The sequence below is a fragment of the Ambystoma mexicanum genome, chromosome 7p (assembly GCF_040938575.1).
Source record: "Ambystoma mexicanum isolate Mex_15411 chromosome 7p, UKY_AmexF1_1, whole genome shotgun sequence".
Lineage (NCBI taxonomy): Eukaryota > Metazoa > Chordata > Amphibia > Caudata > Ambystomatidae > Ambystoma > Ambystoma mexicanum.
Window position 1 is genome coordinate 167,346,053 of NC_090939.1, and position 23,318 is coordinate 167,369,370.

The window sequence follows — 23,318 nt, forward strand, 5'->3', positions numbered from 1 at the left end:
GAAAGAGGCTTTTCTTCAAAACTATGCATGCAATGCATTGCCCTCCACGCGTATCTTGGCACGAGCCCAGAATTTATAACCAGGAAATTGACATAGTACAGATCATCGACACTCCAATCCAGCAACTACGCTCTAGTAACCATACAACAAAACCAGATATGACATGTAGGGTCTTCTTTCTCCCTCTAGCGAACAAACTATTGAACTCCCTACCAAAACATCTCTGTACAGAAGACCACCCAACCTTAAGAAAACAATAAAAAGCGTGGCTTTTTAGATAACTTTACAAAACCAGAACCCACCCAACTATACACACACCATCTTCCTTATGGAAGGCATTTATCCATCCTGCCAACCAACCTATCGGAAACCACTTGCTTGTGACTACACAAAACCTACATTGAATCAACTGATTATCACCATGAAAATCCAACAAATGTCCTACTCCACCTCAACAGCAGGCACAAAACTTCACTCCTGAAAGGGGCCCAATGGTATTTTTCTACCCTGGAGACATAGTCCCCCCCACCGTCCCTCCTCCACCCCAGTTAGCAAATTCCCCTCAGCTAACCAACTCTCCTCTAAAATGCCTTACCACTAAACACCACAAAAGAATGTTCTCCATAGACCAATGCCACATGCTTGGCTGATAAAATTTGTAAATTATCAAGCTTTGACCAGGCATCCCTCTTTAGTCCTGTTTTGCTCCCTCACATCAGAAGGTAATAACCAAAGCACATTTAACTTCGAAGATCTTGGATTCTCCCTTTTGTATAACATATTTCCTAAGGTTCTCCATCACAAGCATTGAAGCAAAACCTCACAAAGGGCCAATGTACTTTGATCTGAACCCCCCATTACCAGCAGAGGCTTTGCATCAGCCACTTCCACTCTACCACTAATAAACTCTCCTGCCTTTCTTACATAACTACTGGAAGCAAAGCCAGCAAGAAATGGCAGAAAGGGCGCTTTACAAGACCACTTATTGCTTTTTGCTCTAGGAGAGAAAGGAATGTATTTTGGAAACTGTACCCTACCGTTGCAGTGACTTAAAGGCCTGATGAGGCACATCAGTACTAGTATTAACGTGTAGCCATGCAGTTGGATCTACAAACTTGCCACATGCCAGAGGGTGACCGCACATGGTACATATTGCTGCAGCAGACCTTCTATTAGTGCAACTATTGTTTATGGAGGCTTTATGCTGAGAGAAAGTGTGTATTGCAGGCAACATTTTGGATTAATCAAGGTGGTAACTTAAGTCACTACATTTTCGGAATCTAGTATTTTATTCCAAATGCAGTGTTCTATGTAGGGATTTGGGAACTGTAATAACCTGTTAATTAATGGGGGGGATTGGGGATGGAGATTTACCTTTTTTAAAACCTAAGGGCAGTCTAAGCAATTGCTCCTGGTTGGCAGTTTGCTGGAGTTGAGATGTTTGTTCAGACTTTGAACTAGTGTCTCATAACTTTTCGGGACAGTGAATACTGACTTTGACATGTGTCCATATACCCACCATTTTTTTTGGCCTGCAGTGCAATAGTCCACATTCCTGGGAGATTTTTAATGCTTGCTTGCTTGTATTCTACAATAGCCTGGTTAACTTGGCACCGACAGCTACCAGGAGCTACTTTTGACTGCCCAGGTTAATTGGTGCCATACAAACATACTTCTGGTAATTAACTGTTAGGAATGTAGATAAAGGAGTGTTTCAGATGCATCCATTAAACTTTACAATGAGTACTATAAGGGCCAATGTTAGTTTGCATCGCTTGCATCTCATGTGGAATTTATATTTACTGCATGTGAGCTTTTCGTTCCTGCCAATAAAATATATTTGTTTAGCCTTCCAACGAGTTTGTGTGGCAGCACGAGTAAGCCAATTTGAGTGTGTTTTGCTTTGAGATTTCTTCATTGCTGATTAAGTTATATGGCTAGCACCTTTATTCCTTGCAATCTGATTATCAGGCCGAGCTCATCCTTGAAGATGGGTGGATGTCTGGCGGTATCTTTCTGATGTCCTGAAACCCTAAGAGTAATTTGTATGTTTTTTTTTTCATAGACTGTCATCTTGGTGGTTTCTGAGAAGGATCCTTGCTGTTACCTACAGAATGACCATGATGATGTCGTGACACTAGTGTACCTGGTGAGTGCTAATACTTGAAACGTAACTACTGCTCTTCCTTTGGCGCTAATTTGAATGTATCCAGTGTGTATATACACAAATCCATTGACAGAACAGTGCCATATTAGTCTGGACGTGTGTATTTCTTACATCCTACTTTCCCACCTTCCCAAGTCTTGGGAACAGCCTGCTTCCCGTGCTGTGTGAAGGATGGGTGATGGGGGGGGGGGGGGGGGGAAGCGGTGATGGGGGGGGAGCGGTGATGGGGGGGGAGCGGTGATGGGGGGGGGAGCGGTGATGGGGGGGTGGGGTGATGGGGGGTGGGGTGATGGGGGGTGGGGTGGTGGGGTGATGGGGGGTGGGAGTGATTGGGGGGGGCAGCGGATGCTGACTAAATAGGCTGTCACATTAAAGCTTCTGTTGGCCCAATACAGATGTGCATACATTTTTGCTAGCCGCCATGTACCTTTGTGTCATTAAAGGAATGATCACTCCCACACGGATTCTCAAATGATCCGGACACCCATTCCACGCCACATATCGATTTTATTAGAATTGTTTTCTACAAAGTATCACTTTTATTTTGATGCGCTTAACAGCGCTAACCAACTCTGGTTCGACATTGCCATCCTTTACACTGTTATGCATGGGTGAGTTGACGTCAACTGCTCTGGCAGTGAAATATCTAACTTCAACTGGGATAATGCAGAAAATCATCACTGGATTAGGAACTAGAGGTAACTCGGTGTCTACAATCTGATTAATTGGGCGCATGTCTTGCACTAAACGCCACACCCCCTCCTCTGATTGTTTTCATAGGGTACACTGTGGTATTGCATGGCGACTATGATATCACTAACATGCCTTGATCCATCATTGCGGATATTGTTTTAAAAATAACCTTGTCAGCCTCTCAAGACATGGGATACTGACGTGCTCGAGGCATAATTGTTGCTGGCTTCAATTTAATATAACTTCTCCAACCCCTTTAATAGGCCTATGTCATAAGGGTCTGTAGTCCATAATGAAACTGGCATTTTCACTATGTCTTCATCAAAAAATGCGGGACGCTGCCGTGCTATCATCATTTTCTGAGGAACTTCGTGTCTGGAATAAGTTTTGCAGCTGGTGTAGAGATAAGAATGTTGACCCTTTTTCATGCAATACAACAATGGTGTTCTTTTCTGCTGCATTTAGCAAATCTGGGTCTCCAGATTGGTACGATCAAAGGTTACCTAGCAGTGCTTTCCATTTTGAAGCGCACTGCTGAGTCTCCTACTTTAAAATACCTTTGGTAATAGAATTCTTGAAGGGGTTAACTAATGTTTATTCCCCAACTCCTTTTCAAGTCCCCCTGTGGGATCTACATTTAGTCTTAAACTTTTTAATGGGTACTCCCATTGAGCCTCTTCACTCGTGCCCATTAAGACGTCTTACCCTCAAAACAGTCTTTCTAGTGGCAATAACATCTGCCGAAGGGTTAGTGAGCTACAGGCTTTGTCTTGCAAACCTCCTCACACTGTCTTTCACAAGGACAAACTGGTATTAAAGGTGAAGCCTAACTACGCCTACGTCCGGCCCCTTTCCTCCATACTTATGGGATATCTCTCCGTCCTGTGGGACGGGACCGGAGCACTTTGTAAAAAGCATCCAAATGTTTTTCAAAAATGTGTCCCTCCTCTTTCCTGCGCGGGGCCCGGCACGCGGCCGTAACCCCTCCCACCTTGGCTCCGCCCCCCCGCATCGCCCATCAGTCCTTTTCTCCACACGATCGGGGCCGGACGCACTTGCATCCTCGGAAGTTTTTCTTCAGTTTTTCCCTCTCTGGCTCTCGCTTGCGTTCGTGTCTGTCCTTTAAACTAGATTTTCCAGACTGTTCATCGTGTCACCGTCGCTTCGCGAGGCCGGATCCCCATCCTCTTTGTTTAGAGTGTTTGAGTCCGGAACACCGTTGGGACTCCTGTTTTTACTGTGACTCCCTTTCGGTCCGGGCTCTTCAATGTCGGTAGGAGCGGTGGGAGGAGGTGGTCGGTCGGACTCCTCCTTTGCATTTTCAGGCATTCATCGACGAGAAGAAAAAACGCCCGGTAAGTTCTTGGATTTTCAGAGCACCCCGGCCAGGGGATACCTTCCCGGGTTCCTCTCGAGCCGGGAGGGGCGTCGATCGCTCTGTTACCGGGGATCGCCCTGAGGTGCCTGTCGGGCCTAATAATTCTATCAGAGTTAAGGGGCCTGTATTCACCGGAGTACACTACGAGGCCCCTCCTGTGGAGGCTGTGTGTAGACCTAGTTCTACTGAGTCGTGGGGTACCGGAGCTTACTCTGAGGCCGTTCGTTCGGCTTCCCTCAAAAACAAAACCGGGGTACGCCCACCGAACGCATGTTCGAGGCCCGTGCCGATAAGGCTTCCACCGGGCCTAGGTCTGAGGTCCCTCGTACAGAGGCTAAGGCTACCAACTGTTCTGATGGGCCGGGCAAGGCCCTGTCGGTGACAGCGCACCGTTCCCGCTCTTGTGGTAACACCAGATCTGTTGAGGGGGCAAAGAAGGTTTGTTCTTTTACCGGCAGTGCCGAGGCTCTTCCTTCGAAGGCTCAGTTGGCGGTTGGCATGTCGCAGAAACATTCCAGGCCTCATAGTACCGGCTCTGCCGAGGTTCCTTACGTTAAGGCTAAAATTAAGACCCCTGATCCATCGACGGGGACCCCTGCCTCACTTCCTCACGTGCCGCAGTTCCCCTCAGATGAGGACAAAATGGCGCCCGTTCCCGCCACGACCACGGTGGCCATTTTAGATACTACCCCTACAACTACGCCATCGGCCCCTGGTGTAGGGTTTGGTCCTTCGGGTGAACCTAAGGTCCCTTGTGCGCATCCTTACCGGCCAGTTTCGCCCGGATGCCTCTTCCGCACAATGTTTTGTTGCCCACGGGGGCGGCTCCCCTGATTTATGTGGATACGTCGGTGGAGGGGCCAGTGTGGCACCCGTCCCCGTTGCGTCCCTGGATTTGTCCACCTCATGAGAGGCCTCCTTAGGTTCCGAAACAATCTCCTGAGGACGCTTTTTTCGGTAAGTTTCAAGCGCTTATGCGCACCGGCCCCATGAGGGAATATTTCAAGGTGCTTTTCAAGGAGATATGTCCACCCGCGCCTCTGGCTCCAACCGTTCCGTCGGTGGTTCCGCCGGCGGCCCCCTTGCCCGTAGAAAATCTTTGCCAATTCAGCCTTGCAGCTCAGGCAGGCCAATGCAGAATTGATTTTGGCGGGAGCTAACATGCGGATGTGGAGGGGTCTGTCGGAGTTTGAGGAGCATATCCCGGTCGAGAAGCTGGAGGATTTCAGAGGAGGCCTTTCCGATGCCAGGGTCTTGGCCCAGGATCTCCTGGAGGCTGCGGCTCATCACGTAGACACCTCGGCTCGGAGTCTGATGTTAGGGGTTGATACCTCGCGGCAAGCATGGCTGCATGCCACTAAGTTCTCGAAGGAGGTGCAAGACAAGGTCCTGGACCTTCCATTTGATAAGGAGCTTTTCCACTCTTCTACTGACGTAGAGCTCACCAAAACCAAAGACAGCACTCAGACGGCTAAATCTTTGTCTGTTCTGGTTAAACCTCCCTTCAAGACTCGAAGGCCGTTGTCGCAAGGTCGACCTTCCTCTGGTTTTAGGGGCTTCCTCGACTGCAAAAATCGCAGAGTGGATACTCCTGCGGGGAATAACCGCCGTAGACAACAGCGTACGCGGTATTTCTCCCGCTCCTCAGCCTCCTCATCAGGTTCACCGCCACCGATAAACCTGCCAAATGAGGGTTTTCCACGCTCACACGAGACCCCGGTGGGAGGACGCATTGCGTCTCATTGGGAGGCGTGGCAGACCATCACAGAGGACAGATGGGTCTTGTCAGTCGCTCGAGCAGGCTTCCGCTTATCTTTACCCCCTACCCCACCCCTCAACCCTCCTTTTCAGCTGTCGGGCTCACCCTCCCTCAAGGCCGAGGTTCAGAAACTTCTGCTCCTCAGAGCTGTGGAACCCGTTCCACTTGGGGAGCGAGGGGAGGGCTTCTACTCCCGGCTCTTTACGGTGCCCAAACCCAACCAGGCTGTCCTGCGCCCCATCCTAGACCTTTCCCAGTTCAATCTTTCCCTACCCCAAGAGAAATTCAAGATGATCACGCCCGGCCAAATTCGATCCTCTTTGCAGGCGGGCGATTGGCTCAGCGTGGTGGACCTTCAGGATGCGTACATGCATATCCTGATTTGGAACCCACACAGGAGATATCTCCGTTTCTCTCTGGGAGAGGAGCACTTCCAGTTTCGGGTGCTTGCTTTTGGCCTCAGTTCGGCGCTGCGTGTCTTCATGAAGATGTCTGTGATCGCGGCCCATCTTCGTCTCCAGGGTATCCATGTGTATCCCTATTTGGACGACTGGCTTCTACGCAGCCCTTGTCCGTTGGCAGCAGCGGGCAACCTCCAGTCTCTCCTTCAGCTCCTGTTCCATCTTGGGCTGTCAGTGAACTGGCCGAAATCCTCCTGGACTGTCTCACAGGACCTGACTTTCCTGGGTTTTCGTTGGAACACGATAGACTGCCGTGTGTATCTGACCGGGGACAGAATGGCAGATCTGTTGGCCACGTGTCAGATGTTTACGCAGTCAGAGAGCATGCCGGCCTGGTGGTTCCAGAGGCTTCTGGGTCTCATGGCCTTGTGTGAGCTGGCTCTTCCTCTTGCTCGTCTCAAAATGAGGCGGACCCAGATGGCTCTTCGGAGTTCCTGGCGTCAGGCTGTGGACCCGGATTCCAAACGGATAATGATTCCGGATTCCATGAGTGGACCTGGACTGGTGATCTTCTCTCAGCAACCTGTCAGTGGGCGCCTGGTTCCTGGACCCAAGCCCCATGGTGACTATCACGACAGACTCCTCCCTTTTCGGGTGGGGTGCGACGTTAGATCTTTTTCAGATCGCGGACCTCTGGTCACCTCAGGACAAGCTCCTGCACATAAATCAATTGGAGCTTCCGGCGATTTTTCTGGCGCTCAAGGCATTCAGACCTCTCATTGTCAACAAGGTGGTCCGCATAAGAACGGACAATGTGGTGTCAATGTACTACATAAACAAGCAGGGGTTCTGGCCATTCAAATTTGGGAGTGGGCCGTGCTTCATGGGTTATGGCTGCTTGCAGTGCACATCCCAGGCCGGCTGAATGTCACCGCGGATGCCCTCAGCCGGCGGACAGTGGTCAGCTACGAGTGGGAGTTGAAGGCGGAGATCCTATCATGGATTTTCTCGCGTTGGGGCACACCGGAGGTGGACCTCTTCACCACGGCGATGAACAAGAAGCTTCCTCAGTACGCCTCCAGAGGGGGGCTGGATGCCTCCTCTCTGAGGGACGCATTCGAGATCCCATGGCACAACATGAGAGCTTACGCATTCCCGCCTCTTCCTCTGGTTCATCAAGCAATTTGGAAGTTGAAAAGTTCTGTCAACTGTTCTCTTCTACTGATAGCTCCGTGGTGGTCGGCCAGGTTTTGGTTCTCAGAACTTCAACACCTGTCGGCGTGTCCGCCGATCAGGTTACCAGTAACTCCCGATCTTCTTCACCAAGGGAAACAGCAGATGTGGCACCCCTCCCCACAATCGCTCAACTTGGCGGCAGGTTCCTGAGTACACGGCGTTGGAGCCTTTGGGTTTGTCTGCGGATAACATGCGCATTATCCAGGCAGCCAGGAAACCCTCGACCAGATCCCAATACAAGAGTAAATGGCTCAGGTTCTGTCATTGGTGTTTGAAGAAAGAATTGGACCCGAGGGTGGCGACGATTGACACAGTGCTGTCCTTTGTCTCCTCCCTAGCAGAGTCAGGGGTTCATGTCTTGTCCTGCAGGACTTATCTCTCTGCGATTTCCGCCTACCTCTCTACAGACCGGTGTTCTTATTCGTTATCTAACCCGGTGGTGAAGAGACATTTTGCTGGTTTGACACGCATCTCCCCTCCGGTTCGTACTCTACACCCGCCCTGGGACTTAAACGTAGTCCTGACGGCGGTGTGCCATTAACCTTTCGAGCCAATGGCTACGGTTGACCTCAAGTACGTGTCCTGGAAAGTGTCCTTTCTGGTCGCCTTTACGTCAGCGAAGAGAGTGAGTGCGCTCCAGGTATTGTCGCTGGAGCATCCTTTCTTGGTTTTTCACAAGGACAAGGTAGTCCTTCGGACGACCCCAGCTTTCCTACCAAAGGTAGTGACCGAATTCCATCTGAATCAGTCGATTTCCCTTCCGGTCTTTTTTCCAAACCCTGCCTCGGAGGCAGAAAGGGTTCTACACTGCCTGGATGTCCGAAGAGCTCTTAAGTTCTACCTGGACAGGACTGCCGAGCTTCGGAGCTCTTCCCAACTGTTTGTGACCTTCGGTAAACCCCAGGGCCGGCCGGTGTCTAAGGCATCCATTTCCAGATGGATTGCTGCCTGGATCACGGAATCTTTCACTGTCCAAAAGCTGAAATCAGGTGCGAGGCAAGGCAGCTGCGGATGCTTTTCAGAAGTATGTTCCCTGGGATTCCATCGCTAGAGCGGCTACCTGGGCCTCCCCATCTGCTTTCTGTAAGCATTACTGCCTCGATATGATCTCTAGGGCCGACGCTCAGTTCGGCCAGGCTGTGCTGAAGAACCTGTTTCAGTAAGGGGTATTTCCATCCAACCATAGTTCCTGTAAGGAGTGCTTGAGAATCTCCCATAAGTATGGAGGAAAGGGGACGTGACGTAGGAGTATTACCAGGTTACTCACCGTAGTGACCACCTTACTCCTAGTCCATAGTCCCCTTTCTTCCATACGCCCGCCCGCCGTCCCCTCTAATAAGGTTCCTCTGTTATTGCTAATGGTCTTGGACCCTGCGATAGAAAAGGACTGATGGGCAATGCGCGGGGTAGAGGCAAGGTGGGCGGGGTTACGGCCTGTGTGCCGGGCCCCACGCAGGAAAGAGAGGAGGGACACATATTTGAAAAAAATTTGGATGCTTTTTACAAAGTGCTCCGGTCCCGTCCCACAGGACGGAGAGATGTCCCATAAGTATGGAGGAAAAGGGACTATGGACTAGGAGTAAGGTGGTCACTACGGTGAGTTACCTGGTAAATCCTTCCCAAGGTGGTATCTGAATTTCACATCACTCAGAAAATAACATTGCCATCTTTTTACCCTCCTCCAGATCCGGTTAAAGAGGAAGAAAGGCTGCACAAACTCGATCCAAAGCATGCTTTGAGTTTTTACAATAGCTGACCTGACCAATTGTTTGTGGGTTACACAGGTCATAAATTGGACCTAGCCATCACCAAACAGAGCATCTCTAGGTGGATTATTTTAACAATAGTGGAATGTTACAAATTGGCCAGTAAAGGCCCTCCAGAACATATGTAAGGGCTCTCTCAACCAGGGGTATCGCAGCTTTGTCAGCTCTTCAAAGAAGAGTTCCAATAAAGGATATTTGTCCAGCTGCCACATGGTCGGGTGCATACACCTTTACAAGATAATATAGTCTGGATTCCTCCACTAGCCAAGAATCTAAATTTGGAAAGGCAGTACTGCACTCTGTGCATAGTTAATGACTCAAGTTTTTACTCCTCCCTCCTGATTATATTACTGCTTTGGGAGAGTATGAAAGATAAAGAATACGTGGGAGGACACACTCCATTAGAAGAACAAGTTACTTACCCATGGTAACGTTCTTTCAACTGGATGTTCTTCCCACTGGATGTTCTTCCCACGTATTCCTTATAGCCCCCGCCCCACATCGTTCACCGCAGTAAAACCTCCCTTGTGGTTACAGTCTGCGCTTCCTCAAGGGTAGTAACCGTCTAACTCAGGACAATGCTTTTCTTTTCAAAACGGAACTAAACAACGGACGCTGCGTGCGCTACCTATACCACTGATGACGTTGGCATCTGCACGGAGGCTTCCGAGGGATATCGACTCGACAGATATCAATGCACAACACCCTCGATTGGGAGAATATTTTTTTTCCGAAGCAGCAAGCTGGATATTAGGAAATATCAAAGATGAGGAATACGTGGGAGGAACAGCCAGTCGAAAGAACATTATCATGGGTAAGTAACTTGTTCATTTGACGAATGTCGCAATCTATTCACTACATAGCTAGCCTTAGGAATACTTTGTCGGCTTGCGTTTCTTGCATCTGTACACGTGTAAAAGGACTTGATATCTTCATCGTTTCTGTAGCATAAACCTCTTCATTTCGATCCAGAAATGTTGCTCATCTTCGACACTTTTTTAACACCCATAGAATGTTTATATTCACTTTCCTCTTCATCTCTTCTGGGTGCGTCAGCCCTGCTTCGTGTGACGTCACCAATCTTCCCTTTCGCTCACTTGTCCCACTTCTTCTGGGATTTCATTCAAATGGCCATCATACTGTCGTGTATGCAGATGTGGTTTTCTCAATGGGAATCTTGCTTCCAGGATTCTCTTTGGTATTGGTATCTTCACTGGCACAGCACGTATTTCACACGCTGATTCCCAACATATAGGCAACATGGGAGCTATGCTTGAGGTGGGGGTGCGTGGCTACTTCTCTACAACACTCTCGATTTCAGCTTTCAGGGCCGTCAATGGCCAAGTCTCATTTCTCTTGAAAGTCTCTTGCCATCGAGGACTTGACGTGTTCAAATAAGTCTTTTTCATGGGTTTTGGGTGAGAACTTTAACCCGGGGATTCCCCTCTTATGGCAGCAAATCCTTAGAAAGTTCCTTAATATCAAGACCCCCGGATAGCTATGTGCTCCCGCTTTCAAGGGCCTCTCGAGTTCCAAAATAAAGTTCCTTTAACAAATGAAAGTTTGTTTCCACTGTTCGCTGGGTGATGGGTTCACCCCTTGGTCTCCCTCTTCTGAGCACTGATCCTTCTCAATTGTTAACCACAGTTCACGTATCGGTTCCTTTCTCAATGCACAATGGGTGAGAGCTGCACCCCTGGATCGCCCTCTGCCGGGCTTTGATCCCTCTCAAATCTCTTTAGTGGGGATTCACTCCCCTTTGTTTTAGCAATGTCTTTTCAAACCGTTCATAGTGGACATCCCCCGGCTTGGTTAACCTCTGTCAACACACTGCTTCTCTGAACTTTAGACTTTGCCCCTCTCGTCAGTGTCCTTCGGCTGGGCTCACTCTTGCCAACTTCACATTCACTGGAGTCTGCGGGATTCACTTCCCTTTTTTCACACGACTTATAGATCAAAGTCTTTCGATTGTACTGGGATTTTGCTTGACCCTCAGTATGACCACTTTGACATACTCTGCTGGCTTTCTTATGGCCTTCTGGTATCTGTAGTTTCTCTCATATGGGGCTCGACCAGAGTCTCTCGAGTTAGCACCCATGTGATGCTGGTTTCCCTCTGCAGCTAGTCTCCCCTTCAATACTTGTTACAGTTCTTTAAACAGTTCATCAAACTTGCCACTTTGCGATTCTCTCACTCAACACTGCCCGGTTCCTATCGGTTCTCACCTCGACTCACCGGTTGTGATGAACCGCTTGGTTTTTGGCTTTCCTGGGTTCAAGGCCGGTACCACGGGCGCAGGAGCTTCCCTCGCTCCTGCTTATTACGTAGGCTTTCCCCGTGTACCGTTGACATCTGCTGCAAGACACTTGTGGTATGGTTCGCAGTCTTAGGCTCTTTTCCACCAAGGTTCTGCGGGTTTGAGATGGAAAGGTCAAGGTCACTTCTCTCCTCGCCACCCTCTCGATTCCTGCCAACTTGCTCCTTCTCTTGAACTGGCCCGCCTACTTAGCCGTGCCGTCATGCTCCACCTTTTATCCCTGTGGGGAAAGGAAAGATCAGTCGGGTGTGTGTGATTCAGGTTAACTGCTTGACTTTGCCTGACGCCGGCGTGTGGACATGTCAAGTAGACAGGTTTTACATTGGTCTGTTGTCTTGGATGTGTAAAGATGTTTGTGCTGGAAAAGAGGGTGGGGGGGGGGGTTGGAATGTCAGAGTATCCTACAGAGTCGGGAGGAAAAGATGGTTGTATTGATCGTATCCTTCATATTTGGGCTTGGGGTGATCTCGGAAGTATAGGTTTCGGAGGGTTTGTTAAATGGACTAGAATGACCGGGATGGAGAACAGAACAGAGGATTGTGGGATTGGTAGTATTGTTTTAGTGGATAGTGTTTGGAAAAAATGACACTAGGGGGGACTGGATTGGTAGGGTTTGTGAGACAAACAGGAATAGCTGGGACTGTGAATTAAACAAGAGGGATTGTGGGAAATGTAGTATTTTTCCTGAGTAGGTTGGGAGTACGGAAAATAATAATCAGAGGGACGGGAAGGAGGATGGGGAGTATTCAAATGAAGACCGGTCAAACCTGGGTCCTGGGAGTAGGACTTTAGGGGTGCAAGTGGGTTTGGGACCTTAAAGGATTGTGTACTGAGTTTATTGGATCCTTTGGGCATTCTCCTTAGCATAACCCTGGGCTCCCCTACCCAGGTGATCTTTTTCCGCTCATCAGCCTTCCGGGTCGGGATAAGAGAGGATGCGCCCTTTCTTGGCCACCTGAAAAAGGGGCTCTTGAGATTTGCTGGCGAGAATGCCCTCAGGTTTCTCACAACATAGTGTCCACTATGTCTGATCAAGGCAGGAACAGCTAGAACACAACTGTCTCAAGATGATGGCCATCTGGCTTGCTCTCAAAGCATTCCTCCCCATTGTCAGCAACAAGTCGGTGTGCATTCAGACAGCTCCACATTGTTAGGCAGAATCCTGTGCAGTTCCCTTGGGGAACACTGCAAAATGATTAAGACTACAGGAGTAAGCAGTAAACCCAATTGGTAGCAGTCTGCACCACCCAGATTTACCTGGTAGCTGTGGCTGAGGAGTCAGACTTCTCTCAAGAAGAGTAGGGCAGTATATAGAGTATACACAATAGGGCTAAAAACACAGTAGAGCAAACAAACACTGACCAGAACTTTGTATCAAAAGTATATAATTATTTATTTAAAACACACTTTAGGCAATACACTAGCCCTCTAAATCAAAAGCAAGTTAAAACAGTCAGGTAAGGTATAAACACCTCCCTTGATAACTATTAGACAAGTCAGAGTTAAAACACCACTATTTGTTAAAACCGATGTGGGCGCGTAACCTAGATGGCACTCCAATAGTTAAGTTAAAATCGAGAAAAAGGCAGGCATAGAAATAAAACCGTTCCCAACACTTTTAGAAGTTCAAAACAAGGGAGTAAAGGCATTATACACCGTAGAGCCAAAGTTCATAGGCCAGGCCCACTTTAAATGGAGCAAAGCGAAATATGCCCAAGATCACAGTTTAAAATGCACTAAAAGTCTTTGCAGAATGTTCAAAAGAGGTTGGGGCGATTCAAGAAGTAAAGTGAGAAGGTCTGGGGCCAACCCAGTTGGAAAGCCATGGATTTAAGGGTCACCTTTAGCAATCCGTAGAAAGGGAGGCCAGGCAGAACACAGAGAGAGGAAGCTCCAGCGGTGGCAGTTGTTCCTGGCAGTGGTTGCAGTTCGCTGTTTCGAGTAGGGGAAGAGAGGATCTCATCGAGGAGGAAACTTGGAGTCGATGCACTGCACAGGGATGAAACCAGCCGCGGAGTTCGTCGGTTAAAAGGTGCATTCCTTTTATTCGCGTCAAAGTGGTGAAGCTTGGCTATCCGGGCGCCGGGGTGCTTGGCACGGGCGATTCGACCAAGAGACTTCTTTGGAAGGCGAAAGGGGCAAACCTGGTTGATCCTACCAGCTCAAAGGAAGAAGACTTGTCCAGCAGAAGATATTCTCTTGTTGTTGGGAAAGTGGTGAGTTTGTTGCAGCAGGGCTCCACCGGTGGTGTCGTTGCAGATGGCTCAACTTCTTCCCTCTTCGGATTCTTAGTTCCTGTGGCGACTTCTGAAGTTCCAGTTCCAAAAGCCCTGCTTTTATGCAGAAAAACCCCCATTCAACAGCCTAGCTGTCACTCAAACATGCTAAGTGGTGAGCCGGGCGGCTCACCACTAGGCCAATCAGAATAGAGTGCGACTTGGGTTGCTAAGGCAACGCAGTACAGGGTGCCAATTCCCCTCCCCACACATCCTGTGGAGCCCAGACAGAGTGGCACCATTTGGAGGGCTTCTGTGGCGAAGGCCGCCAAAAAGTGGAACAAAGGGCCCGACCTTGGTTGGAGTTACAGAGACGGACACAAACGCCATTTTAGAAAAGAGTTCTGGCGAAAAGACCCGACCGTTGCTTTAATATTAAATAAATAAACCGGCGGTATCTTTAACATTGCACCAAAAAGTGGTGCGTTTAAAATCAATGGGAAAACCCATAGAAAATATTCCGATGGAATACTTTGCGTGGCAACCACTGCCACCAGCCAGACACTCGACAAGGGGGGACTGGACAGTGCCCCCTTGAAAACAGACCCAGGGGCAATCGAATTACCCCCTTCCAGTACTTCCACAATATGATGGTTTGTACTGGTTCTGTTCACAATTTTGTACTAGTAAAGTCAATGGAGACTTTACAGGCCCTGGGAGACAGTCAGTCCAAGGTATGGAGTCTGTTTGGGGGTCACTATGACACCCCTGTGTTACTGCACTGAGGGTGCTGTGTAACACATGAAAAACAGATGATACCCTATGGAGTAAAAGACCCCATAGCCCATAAGCACACAGTCAAAGACATACCTCAAATCATGCCTAAGAGTGGGAGAAAAAAACAAACCCCAAAAATCCAGCAAAGCTGCTGGAAGACTCACTAGGTTTGGGAAATTAGCCTTATAAGAGAATTCTCCCTAACACACATGCATGTACTACATCAGCAAACAGGGAGGTACCAGGTCTCCTCTGCTTTGCAGGCTGTCCATCTACATCTGTGAGTGGGCACTGTCAAACATTGTCAGCAGTGCACATTCCAGGGGAATCCAACTTTGAGGCGGACAGACTCAGCAGGCTTGGGGGGAGGGTTCGACAACTACGAGTGGCAGTTGAACAAGGTTGTCCTGAGGGAGATCTTCATCAGGTGGGGCCACACTCAGACCGATTTGCCACCCCGAGCAACAGGAGATGCCTCTAGTTTGCATCCTGTGTGGGACAAGGTATAGGATCCCTAAGGGATGCGCTGCAGATTCAGTGGAACGACATTTCGGCATACGCTTTCCCCCCACTCTGTTGATTCACATGGTCATATGCAAGGTCAAAAAGTCACAGAGGCTTCGGCTCCCCTTGATAGCGCTGTGGAGGCCAGCCAGACCTTAGTTCTCAGAACTCCTCCGACTGTCGAATTAACCTCCGGTCCCCTTCCATTGGGACCAGCCACCCTACTGTCACAGCAGGGAGGGACAGTGGTTCAGCCTGCCCCGCAGAAGTTGGCCTTAGCAACTTGGTTTCTGAACAGGTCACCCTGAAAAATTGGAGCCAATGCATTTTGTTGTTGGTGTTTTCGTTATTCGATTTTTGTTATCTTTTCATTTCAAGATTTATTTTCCGTTATAAACACATGGAACCAGCCGACGCGTCAAAGGGGACTGAGTGGCGCTGGTAGGTGGAGTCTAGGTACCACATGCTCCCAGGGCTGCGCCCCTGCGTGCATCTAAATTTAAAGGGGAAGACCATCTTTTCTCGTGTAAAGGTTTTTCGACCCTAGCGAGGGACGCCCATACAGTATAGGGGAAAGGGGACTATGGACTAGGAATACGTTAGTCACTACAGTAAGTAACATATATTATTTCCTATAATAACTCCAAGGCAGAAGCTGAACTAGCGATCAATAATGATACATTTGCGAAGAAATCCACTTCATACTCGGCTTGACCAATTCTTATCCCCTTCACTCCCTCAGCCTTCCAAATCGCTTCACCTTCCACCTTTATCACTAAGGCACACTGAAGTGGTGGGCACATATCTGCCTCGTCCCCCTCCATTTTGATTTCGCAGGAGGATACTCCATTAACCAGCTCTTCGATCTAAGAATATTTCCCCTACCATCTGCTCCAGTTAAGCCCAAAACCATACGCATCTATGACTACTTCCAAGAACTGCCACTGCTTTCTATTGAAAGCTTTTTTTGGCATAAAAGGATGGGTCAACCGGGTTAAGTTTTAGCTCTTTATCATAGCGCATCAAATTCGCTGCCTCCCTGATATTGTCGGCCCAACGACTCCCAGGGACAAAACGCACCTGATCGGAGTGTACCAGAATAGGGAGCACCCTATTCAACCTTGCCAACACTTCTGTGAATATTTCCACGCCCACATGCAGGAGTGATGTTGGTCTGTAAGATGTGCATCTCAGTCCCTGCCGCCTTTGAGGCTAACCTAAATAATGGATTCTAGGTGAAGGTGGGAGCCTGAGACCATCCAGCACTGCGTTAAAACCCCACACCACTATCGTGGGCCAAAAAATCTGAAGGGTTTTGTGGAACTGAATAGAGAATTCAGTCACTTGATCCTTTCCCGAGTGCATCCCCTTTATCACCATTCTAAACTCACATTATTTAATCCTCCAAACATTGCTATTGCTCTGCAGTAACCTTGTTTAGCTCATGGGGGTATAGGTATTCCACTCGGGATCCCTCAATCCACCCGCTCTTTATCCCCCTTTTCCTCAGCCTATGTGCAAGCAGTGTTAGCCTCTGTCTTTTTTGTAGTCTTACTGCTTTAGGAAAGTTAGCTTCAGACAGACTTCCGCAACCAGTATATTCCCCAGTTCCCCCATAGGACCCTAACTCTTCCTTACATCGTCTGAGGCCTTCTAGCACTCTGTGGTACCTCAATTCCAATTCGTCATCCTTTCCTCTACTTAAGTTCCTGCTTTCTCCTAATCCTCTTCCTTTTGGCGCATTTCTCAATAAGAAGCCCTCTAAAACCTGCTTTTTTATTCCATACTATCCCTTGTGTAATCTGTTTTGTAGAGTGCATTTCAAAGTAACACTTGCTTTCCTGCTGCTGGAAAGCCCACTTCTTGCAGGCAGAGGTGGGTTTTAAATCCTCTGCACCTCTGATCTAAGCTAGAATAATTGTATGCCTTAGTCTATTGGTGCGTACATCTGTAAATATGTCATGCCTGCTTGTGGCATGGTGCCTGCGAATGACAGCCCGGCCCCTTGCTGTTGTACCATGACCATATTCACTGCAGGTGAAGTATCCCAGTAGGTGCCAGCAAAGCTCCCTGGAATACAACTGTAGAACAGAAGGACTTGTCTCTTCCCTGAAGACCCTAGATTGACCCTGAAGTCAGTCAATGAATACCCATGAACCACGATTCCTGCATTGCACCACTTGTGAGCTATACCGACCAGGACATAATCTATAAACCGCTTATTTGTGCCCCATGCTGTTGCTCCTTGGCATGCACTGCAGCGACTAGCTCACCACCCTGATGGAGAATTACTGCCTTGAATAGCTCCTAGATGCCTGATCGTGAGCCCCCAAATACAAGTAGAATCTACTATGAAGAGGTCCTGTTCCCCTGATCCACTTTTGGAACTAGTCACAGATGGCTTTAAAAATGCACCAACTCTCAAAGAGGGCTCAGGGGTTATTTTATTCTTCAAAGGAGTCCATCAAAGTTTCTTACTTTCCCTTTCTCCAGCATGGGGTCTGACATGGATTCACATGCTCATGAATATAAGAATTTTCCCCGTCGTCAGGCTGGGAATCTTTGGTAAAGAAAAAATCAGTATCAGTTTAGTTTCTGATCTGTCTTTCTTAGTAGTAACCAAACACTGGTCTCTGGGTCATACTGTCCCCAGCCAATGACTGCCCTCTCCCTAAGCCCCGTCCCTGGCAGCCATCCTCAGATTTTTACCGCACGCTCAAGTGTTGGGAGTCCTCGTGCTATAGCTCTCAAGCTTTTACTGCGTTTTGCGCTTTTTCAAAGAGATTTATCTCATTTTTCGGTTTAATCGGGCCTCAAGCTCCACCGTTTCTACTTCTGATCAACGGAGACCCGTTTTGGATTTATCTACACCCCTCAAGGGTGAGGTTTTCGTCGAGTTACACTTCTTGGAGGATTCCAGAAGTTTGAGGCCTATCTCGTGGACAAGAAGAACATGGCCCAGGAGAAGGGAAGCTCGACTCCCGGCAAACTGTTCAGGATCTGCCCTGCATGCAACCTACAGAATGTGTTAGAGGACGAGCATTCAAAATGCCTTTACTGCCTCCACAAGGACAAAACGCACATGGAGAAGGACTTTGCGTTTTGCATGAACATGTCGGATTGGACTATGAGGGATCGTCGGACCCGTCTCTCTAACTGGCTGGAAGGCAAGAGCCCAGCAGGTGAGAAGTCCGAGCAGTCGTCGAAGTCCTGTGAGGGCGCCCCAGCAACGGGGGCCCAACAAAAGGCAAAGCACCGCGAGACCGCGGGCACCGGGAGTGACGAACGGTCCGGCTCCTCGGCTGCCAGGCAGGGCGCACCTTCACCGACACCATCAACCGCGAGCCAACGCTCTGGCTTTAGGAAGAGAAAATCAGAGAACGCGGCTAAGCTACTGGAGAGGCCCCGGCCGATCTCGAAGGATCAGGCCGAAGGGGAGTGAGGCGGTGACCCTCCCCCCTTAAGGTGAAGGCCTCAAGCGCACCCAAGATGGTGAAGGCCTTGATTCACCCGGCTAAGGCCTCTATCGAGGGAGTCGCTGCAGCCCTGGCGATGCCTGTGCAGGCTATCCCAGTGGAGGCAACCTCAGGGCCCAGAGTTTCCCTGCCTCCGCGGAGGGAATCCTCTTTTAAGCCCATCGAGAAGACCCCCGTGGAAAAAGAGGGGTGGGGGTGGTGGCCGTTAGACACAACCTCCGAGGAGGAACTGACCGAGAATTTGGAAGAGGCCCGGTCCCACGGGAGGAATCCCGACGAGTGGGACGACGAGAGCGAGGGTGGCAACGACGAGGTTCCCGTGGAGGAGGAACAACAGCCGTTCCCGGCACGCCCGTCGCAACCCAAGCCTCAGGACAACTCTGCGGCCATTTTGACGGCAATCCAAGCCTTATGCACAGAGATAAGGACGAGACTGCCCCTACCCCCGACGGACAACCCAGCTGTACCGGGTCCGTCGGGAAGCCCCCAAACAAGAGGAGAATTCATCCAGTGCCCCTTCAGCCCTCACAGCCTTCTCAGCCTTTGTCGCCTTCCCCGGTCCTGAGGGACAACACAGGAACAGACACGGCCACAATGGGGACGGATGACGACGGCGGTGACAATGGGACTGCCCTCCTGTCTCCGATTCCTCGGGTTCCCCGCCCGACGAGATTGGCTCCTTCCACGCCATGATAGCCAGGGCATCTGAGCTTTTTCAGCTCTGCCCCGAAGAGAAGGAAGGCTTCCTCTACCAACAGCGCGAGGTCAAGAGGAAGACTGTCCTCGCGGTGCCATTGCTGGATGACATCTGGGACGAGGGACTTACCCTCCTCAAGAACCCGCCAACGACACCTGCCAAGAGGGACCGGTACGAGAAGAAGTACTGGGTCCCCGACGCCGCCCCGTTGTGCCTTAGGGCACAGCCGACCCTGGATTCGGTAGTCTCAGCAGCGGCCAAGAAGAAAGCGGGGGGGGCATCGGCTTCATCTTCAACTTACCCACCAGACGGTCTGGTGTGCCCCTGCTGGACATCTGCAGGGCTGCTACGTGGAGGTCGACGCACACCTTCACAAGATTCTACTGCGTTGACCGGGATTCCAGGGAGGAGTCCAGAGTCGGCCAGGCAGTGCTGCGCAACCTGTTCGCTTAAGGTGAGCCTGGTGAGAAGGTAAGAGATGCTTAAAGTTGAGTTTTATGTAATGCTTAATGTTGAGCCTTGCCACCTCCCGTGGTTGTGCATGTGTGGACTGCTATGTATTCTTACATTCATGAACATGTGAATCCATGCCAGACCCCATGCTGGAGAAGGAACAAGTTACTTACCTGTAACTGTTGTTCTCCAGCATGGGTCTGGCATGGATTCACATGCAAACCCTCCCTCCTTCCCCGATGCGGCTCTTTACTTGGTCATACTGCCACTTTAAGTGCTACCCAAATCTGAGGATGGTTGCCAGGGGCGGAGCTTAGGGAGCGGGCAGTCATTGGCTGGGGACAGTATGACCCAGAGACCAGTGATTGGTTACTACTAAGAAAGACAGATCAGAAACGAAACTTTAACAGATTTTTTTCTTTACTAAGGATTCCCAGCCTGACGACGGGTAATATTCTTATATTCATGAGCATGTGAATCCATGCCAGACCCATGCTGGAGAACAACAGTTACAGGTAAGTAACCCGTTCCTTCTCTTTCCTTTTCCTTTTCCCTTTTCTTTCTCCCTCTTTCCATTGCCTTCTATAATTCCCTTCTCGTTAATCTCTTTCCTTATCTTATCTTTCCTGCACTCTATCTTCCTTTGGGCTGCTCCGTGTAAGCGATATTCAATCAACACTACAGCTAAGTCAATGCCAAGTCTGGGATGCTGAGGAAAACCCTTATTGATGTATTTTTATGTCCAGTTCAGTACTCTGGATGACAACCCGTGTATAACACCCCCCTCTTAGAATACCCCTGACCCCACTGAGCCAAGAAGTAGGTTTGTTTTGCAAATTAAAAGGTTTATTTGAAAAATTAAACAATATATATATATCACACTTTTATAATAAATTAATATCTGATAGTACACTTAGACATATGATGTGGATCCACAATGGGTAACGTTACAGTGGTACACTTGATTACTTAGGAGTAGTATAGAGGATGAGGTAGCTGAAAATGCTTGATGGTTTCAAGGAAATGCAAGGTGGAATAAAATGCAGTACACCAAATGAACTTGATATGATTTCAACCAACAACAATGTAATCACCTTTGTCTGGCAACTCACTCCCCCCCTTTATACAATATAAGGAGATGGAAAGGAGAGCACACAGTCTTCAAGAGTCCCAACAAATCACACTTGATAATGCAATACACATTTCCAGTTCCCCCAGCAAGCTTAGAGAAAACAGGTATGAGTTTTAAACCGAGGCGAATTACTTTGAAATGTGGTGGCAATGAAGTGAAAAGATGCTAAAATTGCTTTTAATTCCCTCTAGAGATACAGGGTGAGTGAGAGATGCTTGTTGGTATTAGTTCAGGCTCACTTTAGCAATGCTCTACGATTTATTACCAGGTTGCAAACTGATTTTAACAAAGGAAAGAATGGAGCTGCTATTTTGACAAGTGGAGAAATTGAGCCAAATCGCGGTAAATTTCGCGAGTGCGTAATTCGCGATTGCGGTAAAAGTATAAGGAGTAGGAAGTCGGTTCTAGGCTTGTTGGAAAGCTTAGATTCGGAAGATCTCGTTCCTAGGACAAACGGTTCCAGAGATACGGACGATTTAATAAAGGTAGATTTTCAGATTTAAAGTCAACTCAAAATGACAGGTGACAGCTTGCAGCTGCAGAATCGACAGGTGACAGTTGAGCAGCTTTAAAAATGACAGATGACAGGATTTCTAGGAGGCTGTTCTAATTCGGTTAAAATAGTTTGGATTAGATTATTTTAACTAAGAGATTGGGTTCTACACAGTTCTGGCGGATACTCACTTCTTATTTTGAAATGAATGGGCCTCGTCATGGATCTGGTCAACCCGTCCAGCGGCGGTTCTCTCTGCTCGGCGGGTCAATCAGGCACCGGTTCTGCTCACAGCGATCCGGATCTCTGGTTCTGCTCACAGCGGTCTGGGTCTGGTCTGCGGTTCCGGCAAAAGTTCTTGGCAAAGAATTCAAACAGCTCGCCCGGCTGTTGAATAGTTTGCAAAAGATTTTGAGGCCTGTTGACAAATACTTTTGCTTGCAGTGGGCCTTCTTGCTTCAAAGTTCTGTAGTCTCTGTTTAGCTTGGAAGTCTAAGTATTGGATCTCTGGATGTGAAGTCGTCAAATGGAATTGAATGTCTCTACCTGTCCCAGCAGTCTCTTTTTATGTGTTTTAAAAGGTGGGTGGAGAGGCTAGCATCACTAAGCCTGCCCCTCTCTTGATTTGTTAGGTCAATCGATTCTTTGGTCCCTGATTTGGGAAGGGATGGTATCAGAGTGATGTCATTTTTATGACCAACAGAAATGACACTCCCCTGGTCAATGTGCACACATCTATTCCTGATCCAAATAAATATTTCCCAGGTACACAGTTTGACATCACATACACACCGTATATTACTAAAGATAGTCCCTGTCCCGACTCTGGCGTTTCTAGGAGCTTGCATTCAAACATGGCAACTTATTTTCGATTTTAGTGGGTTTTGCAACATTGGTTTTTCATCAAAAATTATACAAAGGTACATTTCCCTTCCACATATATCCCAGTAACTTTCCATGTCTCTAGCTTAAATACAGTGTCTACAATATTCATAATTAGCGGGGTTTTGCCCCAGAACATGGTACAAATCGGAGTTTGGACTCCAATCGCGAGGGCATTTTCCCATACTAAGACTCTCAAAGTTGTACATTCCTGTCATTTGGTTACAATAAGTTATAACTGTTTCTATAAAATATATATTTGTTGCAATTCAACTCCCAAAGTGTTTGGGTCCGCCTCCAGAAGTCTGGGTGGGTCAGTGATCACATGTCTCTCCTTGCTGGCAGAGGGCTGTTGACAGGAAACACTGAAAATTAACATACCCCATTCAACTGAAAGGGGCTATTGTCTCTCTCTCCTCCAGGCTGAAGGGGAAACCCCCTCCCTCTCACTCAGAAGGGCCATGTGATATCCTGCCTCCTTTTGTGAGTCTCTGGGGTGTTTAGAGTTCTCAGCCTCTTGGCCTCTGGGAACAGCAGGTGGCTAAGATTTTCAATTAATGAACACGCTTTGAAGTCCCTGCCCCTCTTGCAACTCCTAAATACAGTTTCCCTGTCAGAGTTTAGACCGCTAGCCTTGGGGAATTTGTCGGTACTGCATCCATTTTTGTTATTAAGAAAATGAATTCCCCACAGTTCTGGGTTGCTTTTGGCAATCAGCATTGCCATTCGCAATGGTTTCAGGCTACTGTGTGTGTATCCCAATGGTTGTTTTAGGCGGTGCCCTCCTGTGCTCACAACATAGACAAAAATGGGTGGCAGCCTATTCATGTTTCCCTGTGCACTCTCTGGGGAGTTCTGGCCATCATGATGTTTTCCATGCCAGTACTGCACAGTTTTATGATAGGGCTTGGATGCATGGGTAAAAACATCCCACAATCCTAGCCCAAGATGATCACCACTAGTAATCAAAG

At 48.6% G+C, this 23,318-nt stretch overlaps 1 protein-coding gene across 4 annotated transcripts in view; it reads left to right on the plus strand.

Annotated features, from left to right (window-relative positions):
• BCL9 (BCL9 transcription coactivator) overlaps positions 1 to 23,318 on the plus strand; it is a 1,044,334-nt gene that overhangs the window by 803,141 nt on the left and 217,875 nt on the right. For all 4 annotated transcript variants that reach the window (XM_069635994.1, XM_069635993.1, XM_069635995.1 and 1 more), the window contains one exon: positions 2,066 to 2,149. The gene's annotated coding sequence lies outside the window, so the exon portion shown is untranslated. The remainder of the gene's footprint in view (positions 1 to 2,065; positions 2,150 to 23,318) is intronic.